A 9,279-nucleotide genomic window follows, 5' to 3' on the forward strand; every position below is an offset into this window, starting at 1 on the left:
TATTATTCTCTCCTAATATTCATGAGAGAGAGAATAAATGACAATATCTTATTTCCTTTTAAATATTATTCTCTCTAAATATTCATGAGAGAGAATAAATGACAATATATTATTTCCTTTAAAATATTTTTTTCCTCCCCTTTATTTAAATAACTAAAAAGAAAATATTAGCAATTACTAATATGGTATGGACGAATTTTATGACACACGGCCAAGGGGTTTTGGCGTAAATCCCAATGCCCGAAACCCTAAAATTCGTCCACCTCATTTAGTGCAAGGCCCAATTGCTTAAAACTCAATTAATTATTTATTTACTTGGTCCAAAAATAAACAAATAAATAATTGATTAATTATTTACTTGATCAAACAATAAATAATTAATACTACCTGTTATGCCGTCATTTTAACAATGTAAAAACGACACCCAAGAGTAAAAACGACAAGTAGTGAAGTTTGCACCAAAACTATAAGCAACATAAAACAATTAAGTAAAAAATACCCAACTATCAGCGATCAAGACTATAGGCGTCCAAGACTATCGGCGCAAAAGACTATCGGCGTCAAAGACTATCAGCGATCAAGACTATAGGCGCCCAATACTATCGGCACAAAAGACTATCGGTGTGAAACTATAGGCATGAAACTACTGGCGTGAAACTATAGGCATGAAACTATCGACGTGAAACTATAGGCATGCATACTATCGGCGGGCACACTATCGGCGAACTTCCACAACCTAGGCAAAAAAACCGACCTCTAAGGCCGAAAATGCCCCCAATGCTCACTCAAACATCAAAATGAAAAGCTATAAATACCCCCTCTCCATCTACAATCAAGGTAAGTTTTCAAAAACTTAAGAAATCGCTGCTTTACTCCCGACTCACTATATTTTCCTCTCTCGACACTTAGAGACGAGATATTAGCCCCCCACCTCGACTAATGTTGAGCGTTGGAGCGCGTGTCAGGGAAAACCCCTCAGCGTCTCTCTAGTTCACGTTTCTTGTCTTTTCTGAAGAACAAGAAGAACACAAAGATTCCAAAGAACTTGAAGAACCCGACGGACTCGACGAACACGAAGAATGTGAAGAGCTCGACAAAACTAAAGATCTCAAAGAACCCGACGAACTCGATGAACACGAAGTGACGAGAAAATCGGAAACCTCTTTCTGGTGAGGAAAAGACGATGAGAAGATAAGATTTCACTACACCCCGCCTACGTGCGGTTATAAAGTCCGGCCCTAGACCGAACCACAGACGATTTTAAGTGTTGAAAAAAAAGCGGTTAACACTACCATAAATAATTATTTAATTATGCAAATACCCATATTTCAGAATCGATGCCCAATTACAGCTTGTGAGATTATAATAATGAAACACATTATTATTATAGGTTCTTTATTCGTCTTATCAAAGTCAAATCGGGGACTATGGACCTAATAATAGAAGCTTAACAAATTCAATGAAAAGACGAAAAAGTCCTTTATTTTCTCCACATCAATTTGTCTAATCTTGGTCAGACTCCACCTAGGTACTCCAAGACTGAACTCTAATTTATACTAGAATTATATTTACTCATCGTGACAAGTGTCCACTGATCTAGTCAGTACGTGATCAAGATCCTCCAGGATCAACCCATATCGAGAAAGGTCAATTAATCCGTTATACATTTCTTGATACATATATACCCTAAGCACTGTTGTTTCCCCAGCGAAAGATTCTTCCGAACGTACATACTTTGGAAGTGCCGGCAATCTATCGATTCTGGAATCAACCCTTAGGTGAGTGAACATTGACATTCTTTCAGGAAGGCTGGATTCCATATCTGTCAACCACTTCCCACTCGAATCATGCTCTGAAACTCCCAAGACATAAGCTGTGATTAGCATGATAGTAGCCTTTTAGCGAATGAGTCAAAGAGAGCGGTAAAATGATCCAGTGTCTATGATCACTACATGATTTAGATCAAGTCTCATTGTGACCATCATAGCGACCTCGGTTAGTGTGTCGTAACGGTACTTAAACGACACATCTATAAACGAAGTCTGTCCATCTCGTACACTTACCACAAGTGCAGAATGCTCACACGACGTGATCAACCTTCACTAGTGTTCCGCATATATGACTTTAGATATAGCTATCCAGGCATGTATCAGTCATCGACCATGTTTTAGCTACACCGCCCGAACTCAGGTGCCTATCACGTGACTCAGTTTAATACGGAGGCTACAAATGATAGTTGTTATTTATTATGATATCTAGACCTCAACCCACTAATCATATGATGCTAATAAAGTAAACCATTGCTCTATTTAGTAATAATTTATTTATTATCTCTCGTGGGCAAGAATTCCTAACAATATGTCAATCGTTTTTTGGTTGATTGACGCATCGTTTCGGCGACAATCGAATGACAAATGACGAGGAAACGAAAAATGTTCTCTTTGTCGGTCGCTAAACCACCAGCAATGGCGACGCCGATGACTTTCGGTGATTTTCGCCGATATTTAGAACATTGATTTAAACTCATAAGACTCATAATAAGAGTTTGAGGGCAAGCATATGAGATTAGACTTAAAGTAGAATGTAGATTGCAAAGATATAACTTGAACCTACCATAATCCTAGATTCTATCTCGCGAAGTTAAATGTATTTTTTTAATGCATGATGATCAGGTCATCCATCCATTATTATTATTATTATTATTATGAAAACCATTCATCCAAAAAAAACATTTTTTGGTTCGAAAAACATTCAAACATTTTTATTAAACCCAACTAGTGACCGCTAAATATAAAAATTCAATTAACTTAGGTTAAACTTTAACCGAAAATTTAAGTTAAAGATTAACCGTTTAAACGAATTTTTTAATTAGATTAACCAAAATTAACCGAATTATTTTAATATATTTTATTTAATATTTAATTTTATTTAAGAATTAATACCTTTAATTTCCTTATAATTAAATTAAGGGTAATTTAGCAAAATAGCCAACTCAAACCTTATAAATTGTTAAATAGCCAAGGTTTTGTAAATATTAAGTAAATAGCCATTTGTCATTAACTACACGTCTAAATTTACAGAAATACCCAAATATTTTCCCGCTCAATCGTCAAACCTGCTTACTAAAAAAAAAATTAAATTGATATCGAGATTTCCGAGAATCGAGGACATTAATCACATTTATTTGAAACCGTTCACCTTCATAACCGCGTATCTCTCGATCATAAAAAATAAAAATAAAAAATTTCTCCCAAAAGTTTTCCAAAAACGCTATACTCTTCCCTGACGAACTCTATTCATCTTCCCCGACTAGCAATTTCGGTCATTAAATCTCAATCTGGTATGCATGTATAGATTTCTTCCTATTGTAACTCGTATTTACAATGTTTCTTCATCAATTTACACAATAAAACAAGGAAAACATGATTTTTTTTAGCGGTTATGGAATAAAGGGGTTTTACTAATTTCCGACAAAGATTTACACATAACGGAAAGATAAATCTGGATTTTTGGGTTCGATTTTTGAAAAACATGGATTTTGTGTTAGTCATCTTCCTTTGGGATAAAGATTCATATATTTACTGCATAATATGTCAATGACTTGTGTGTATTTATTAGTGGACGAGTTATACATGGCTTGTGGTCTAATTAAAAGGAAAAATGTATGCATGTAGATGTCAATGACTTAGGTGTGATGTTGTTGAAAAAGAATATGATGTCCAGGTATTTTAGATGTTATTGTTTCTTTGTTAAAACGTGTATTTACTGTCGTAAATGTCAATTAAAAGTTGTGACGCAGATATTTCCATGTATTTACTGCTGAATATGTCAAGTTATGAATTTGTTATATCTAATGAAATTGGAATATTAACGCGTATTTACTGCAAACAGGGTTAATATGACTCAACCACGATGGCAAGAACAAAAATAACTGCCATAAGAAATAAGACGCTCGCAATAACGCCGTCTACCGAAAATAGTTTGTAAATCATGTTGATTACATTCTGTATTTACACCACCTGACAATGGATTATGGTTTTCCAGCCATTGACGTTCAAAAAGCTTAACTGCAATATAACAGTGATAGTAAATATACGTAAATACAATACCGAAGAAGAGAGGGCCTTGTTTAGCAATTCATGCTTTAGCCAGTTTCTTCAACTACTGAAAATCAACCGATCTTCAAAGATTATCAACCACTTGCTGATGAGGGTTGGTAGGTATGATGGCCAAGAGGAGTGTGAAGATGCACTGTTTATTGAGGTTGCAGAACAACCATGTGCTTTCACGATAAAGCACTTCGCGAAAATCACTGGTCTCCGCGTCGTCGACAACTTTGAAGCTCTTGTTGACGGTGGTTTGTACTCGGACATTTTTCAAAATGGCACGCTGAAGTCACGGGCAGTGCTGACTTCTAAACTGAAGGAGAGCAAAGGGTGAGACAATCCCGAGACGCGGGTGAAGTTCTTAATCTTTCACTTCTTGTGCAACGTCCTCCTCGGTGCACCCGGCCACACCAACATTCCCGATTTTCATAAGTTAAGCTGGTCGAGGACTTAAACTAGTTTAACAAATATCCGTGGGGTAACGTGGTTTGGAAATTCTTTCACGAAAGCGCCCTCAAGTACGTGAAGAACATTGGCGGGAAGTCCGACTCTAAAGGGAAGATCAACCTTCCCTCATTTCTGTATCCACTATAGATTTGGGCATTCGAGACGATGCTTGTGTTCACGTCACTCACGTTGTGTGACAAAGTGTCGGAAACAGCTATTCCACTTATGCGACGCTGGAAATCAGTGACTCATGTCGTGGAAAACACATTCCAAAACATCGATTTTCAATCGGAGGAGTTAGCGTTCAACGTCATTGGTGAGGATCACATTTTGAAGTCAGATGAGAAGAAGAAGAAGAAAAACCAGTAAGGTAAAGCAGAGGTAATTATTTTCTTCATTGAGATTTGTTGAAAGAGATGTTGACATCAGATGTCAACCTTGTTGACATCTATGCCAACAATGTTTACATCTCATGTCAAATAACAATAGATATATTGTTGATATCTATTGATAAATTGTTGACATTTATTGTTGATATTACAGGCTCGGATTCAATCTGCTGGAGACACGTCCATCCCATCCAAAACTACTCATGCAGTTCCAAGCACCGACTCCGAGGTATTTAACATGGACTGATCTTTAACATATAGAGAACATAACACATGGCTTGTCAAATACACATTGTCACATCTTTAATTTTTCACAAGCTCGGTTAAAGAGTGTCGAAGACACGGTCAACCACCTGAAAGGAGAGAGAAGCTTGTTTAACATACACATGACGTATGAATACAATTCATTCAAGATAAGTATGAATGAACAATTTATGGAACTGTCCCGCAAGATTGTCGAGCCGGTCCCCGACAAGAAGACGAAGTTGAAGAAGAGCCGAAAGCTGAAGAAGAGCAAGAAGACGAAGAAGAAAAGAAAGATGAAGAGAAAAAGATGACGATGAGAAGGGAGATGATGAAAAGGGAGATGAAGAGAAGCAAGATGAAGAGAAGAGAGACAAAGACGATTCAGAACAAATGGAAGGGGACGGGAAGACACAAACCGATGAAGGTAATTCGAACATGTTTTTCCTTAATGCATCTGCTTTACTCACTTCATTTTTTATGTCAACGTTGTTGACCATAGATGTCAACATTGTTGACATCTGATGTCAACAATGTTGACCATAGATGTCAACAATGTTGACATCTATGGTCAACATTATTTGTTGAAATATGTTTAACGTAATCTTTGTTATCTTGTTTATAGGTCATGTTCAACAGTTCCAAAGAGGTAACGGAAATGCCCTTGAAGAGAGCCAAATAGAAGACAGTCAAGAAGAATTGACTGAATCACAGTCTAAAGTCCGCATGTTACAATTGGATGCTGAACAATATGAGGATGAGATGTATAATGATAGTCAACTAATATGGGATGGCTCAGTTCCTAAGGGCAAAACACTACAGGAGATAGAGGACGAGATCAACGATGCTCGGGACAAAGAAAATCGAGACTCTTGGCAGCTTGTACCAATAAACATAGAAGATTCACCGAAGCGACCAACAAGAGTCATTCGACCTCCAGAGAAATACACTCCAACTCAAGTCTCGAGGCCCTTTATGAAGTTGGTAAAAGGTGTCGATCGGGTACAAAAGATTCCACTGTCTCCTACTTTCCATCCAACATCTCTTGAAGACGTCCTTATAATAGAGACATGGCTCAAGATTGGAGTGAAGAAGAGTAAGGACGACGAAGGCCGTTGGTACTCGAAAAAGGAAGACAAAATACCCTGGCGGTGGAATTTCACGGAACTTGAAGTGCGGTCAAAATCCTTTTTCTACACAATTTAAACACCCGAAGAGTGGCTCTATAGTCAGGTAAATCCCTTTTTCAGTTAATTCATATGTTTTTTGACCCCTAAAATCAGATGTCAACAATGTTGATCATATATGTCAACATTGTTGACATCGGATGTCAACATCCAATCATGCTTACATGTCTATGTGTTTTTCATTGTAATTTTACCATGTAGATGTTATATCATACTACCTCAGAAAGAAGCGGTGGTTGTGTCAAATAAAAGATTTCTTCACAATAATGAACGTTTTCTTTCACAATTATTGCATCCAAGGATATGAAGCATGGCTGAAGTGCGTGAACAAAGATCAGTTTGATTGGACCAATCAGTCTCGAATCGTGGATTACATAACTACCACCAACAAATCTTTGAAGCACTCATGACCGTGGGTGGACGTCGATGTCGTATACGTTCCCGTTTGTTTCGCGGATAGGTCGCACTGGCTTCTTCTACTTGTGAACATTCGGGAGCGGTCTATTACGATCTACGATTCATTGTCCGAGAACAAACATCTTAGGAAAATGGTAACGGCCCACGTGCAAAAATTTGGTGAATTCATCTCGTTAGCTTTGTATTTTCTTCATGTGTTCGATAGATTGTGGATTGAAGACACGAGTTCTGCCAAGTTCAATGTCGGAACTGCTACCAACATGCCACAATAGGAAAATGAGTACGTACATGGCTACATATTGTCACTACTACAAATTAACATATTGGGTGCGGAAGGGTATTAGGTGCGACATGTCGCACCGGATACTCATCCGGGTCGCACCTAATAGTCGTACCTAAGCCCATATTAGGTGCGACATGTCGCACCGGATACTCATCCGGATGACTAAAAATTTCGCTAATGTTTAGTGTTATTCGGTGCGACATTGTCGCACCTAGTATGAAATTGTCGCACCGAATACCTTTAGGTGCGACAAATGTCGCACCTAATACCATTAGGTGCGACAGAAGTCGCACCCAATGGGTTTTAAAATTAAAGTTGTCAGCGAAATCCCTCCGAATTTTTTTAGATCTGGGATTTCATATTAGCTGCGACAATGTCGCACCCAATATGAATTATGGTTTTTAAACCCGAACTTCCTTCTTTTTCACTCATTCTCGCTCACTCTCTCTCTCACTAGATCTGTCTCTCTCTCTGCTCCCCGCCGCCGTCCCTCCCCGGTACGTCTCTCTCTCTCTCACCGTCTCTCTCTCTCACCGTCTCACACTGTCTCTCTCTGCCAATCAGCCGCCGCCGTCCATCCCTGCCGCCATGCCTCCCGCTGCCCCTCCCGCGCACCCCCGCCCCGCCCCGTTGCCCAGCTGCACGTCGCCGTCCAGCCCCGTTACCCCATCCCGCCCCATCCCGCGTCCAGCCCCGCTGCCCTGTCCCGCCCCGCTGCCCCACCCCGTCCAGCCGCTGCCGCTTAAATGAATTTTGATTTAATATTCTAATTTCTGATTTTGTAATTTTTTTAATTAAAAAAATGTATTAGGTGCGACATTGTCGCACCCGAAAATGTCGCACCTAATAGTCATACCTTTAGGTGCGACATGTCGCACCTAATGCCTTTAGCGACAGGCTTTTAGGTGCTACTCTGTCGCATCTAATAAACTATTAGGTGCGACTTTTGACATATTTGGTGCGACATCCATCGCACCAGATGACGATTTTTGTCCTAGTGTGTTTAATATTATCAATAATACACAAATTTGTCTAATACCATATTTTTGTAAAATAGCGGCGATTGTGGCATGTTTGTTGTGAAGGCCATTGAGCTTATGACTCATGGGTTTGACGTGTCGGTGATCAAGTAAGAAGACATGGCCATGTACCGACAGAAGTTCACCATCGACCTATACCGACACGGGGCAGTGAAAATTACAAAAGAGGCGGAATCGGACATCGAGATGGATGAATGAAGAAAATTGATGCATGAACTCTTATTTATTTTATTTAGTTTTTGTTAAAATATTTATTTTCTATTACATTTAAAAGACAAGTAATTATGGTACTTTGTTGATTATGGTATGTAAAACTTTAACTTAATATCAGTTTAATTATATATGTACTTTATTATGATATTGTTGATTTATTATGATTTGTTGGGATGTGATTTCAGATGTCAACATTGTGTACATCTGAAATCACATACAAAGTATGAACTCACAATAATATCTGAAATCACAAACAAAGTATGAACTCACAATAATATCTGAAATCAAGAACAAAGTACACAATAGTATCTGAAATCAACAAGTATCATACACAAAAAAGAATAAAATCAACAAAAAAGTTTGACAAAGGAGGCTAGGACAATGGAATATAGCACTATTACAAGTTTGACGATTGTGACCAATTTCCCCGCAATGCGCACACTTGCACCTAATAACATCTTCCCCTTGAGAGGGTATTCTTCGTTTTTTTGGCCTACCGGCGGCACGTGTTTGTTGCTGAGGCGCAAGAACGTGGATATTCTTCACCTCATGGGGAATATCCCAACTCGAAATGTCGCCATGAGGATGATGTACAGCTGCGTAAGTTGCATGCAAATACTCCGTAGTATATACCTTAGAAATAAAGCTCTCAACTGGATGGTTGCGAACTCGACAAACCGCGATTGCGTGTGAACAAATAAAATCATGCGCCTACCATCGATGACATGAGCAGGTTCTATCATCTAAATTAACGACAAATAAAATCTCCTCTCTGTCCACTACATCAAACTCGTTGACTGAAGATGACATCACCTAGTATACAAAAAAAGTTCATTAGATATTGCAAACAATTGGTATTCAGTAGATGTCAACATTGTTGACATCTGATGTCAACATTCTTTACATAGTTGTCAACGTTGTTGACATCAGATTACACATATCAACGATTATTAA

The sequence above is a fragment of the Urtica dioica genome, chromosome 8 (genome assembly GCF_054948205.1).
Source record: "Urtica dioica subsp. dioica isolate 48M chromosome 8, U.dioica_male_clone48M_v1_H2, whole genome shotgun sequence".
Taxonomy (NCBI): domain Eukaryota; kingdom Viridiplantae; phylum Streptophyta; class Magnoliopsida; order Rosales; family Urticaceae; genus Urtica; species Urtica dioica.